Source organism: Xenopus tropicalis, chromosome 2, assembly GCF_000004195.4.
Source record: "Xenopus tropicalis strain Nigerian chromosome 2, UCB_Xtro_10.0, whole genome shotgun sequence".
NCBI classification, from domain to species: domain Eukaryota; kingdom Metazoa; phylum Chordata; class Amphibia; order Anura; family Pipidae; genus Xenopus; species Xenopus tropicalis.
Window position 1 is genome coordinate 70,045,404 of NC_030678.2, and position 726 is coordinate 70,046,129.

The window sequence follows — 726 nt, forward strand, 5'->3', positions numbered from 1 at the left end:
TCACTGTTGCACTGCTCATCAAAAAGCCATTCCTGAATAGGAGCTGCACAATAGTGTTACAGGGGTAGATTTGTGCATATTTAATATTAATGCACGGTCTCCTCTGTGAAAGATTCACTGATAACAAAGCACTGGTCAGATACATCCATTATTTTTAAAAATATATACTCTAATCCACTTTGATGCTCTGCATGTATTACATTTTAACAGTATGTATGGGACTAATTTCTGAAATAAATTGTACATGTTGCATTTAAAATCTCTATAAAACCAAGAAGTTTCATATCTGCCTTTTCTGTTTTTTTCAACAAGACCTAAAAATTGATGGTATCCACACTGATGATTTTTTCTGTTCTTGCATATCAAAACAAGCCCTGGAAGTTCATGGTATGCATAACTGATCTATATTTGATATTAATTCTGATTTTAATTAGGTTTCAGTGCAGCATGATCCTGGACTGCCTGGTTTTTATATACATAGTAAGTTAGGTTGAAAAAAGACATCCATCAAGTTCAACCTTAATGCCTTTATAAACCTGTCTAACTTCTAGTTGATCCAGAAGAAGGCAAAAAAAAAAACCTTTTGAATCCTTTCTAATTTGCCGCAGAGGGGGAAAAAATTCTTCCTGATTCCAAGATGGCAATCGGACCAGTCCCTGGATCAACTTGTACCAAGAACTATCTCCCGTAACCCTGTATTTCCTCACTTGCTAAAAAGCCATCCAA

The 726-nt window shown here is 35.3% G+C and overlaps 1 protein-coding gene across 1 annotated transcript in view; it reads left to right on the forward strand.

The window, feature by feature from the left end:
- The window catches only part of mapk14 (mitogen-activated protein kinase 14), a 103,460-nt gene extending 103,177 nt beyond the window's left edge, over window positions 1-283 (forward strand). The window contains exon 12 of the mRNA XM_012959463.3: window positions 1-283. This exon is cut by the window's left edge and continues 1,307 nt beyond it. The gene's annotated coding sequence lies outside the window, so the exon portion shown is untranslated.
- The last annotated feature ends 443 nt before the right edge of the window (window positions 284-726 follow it).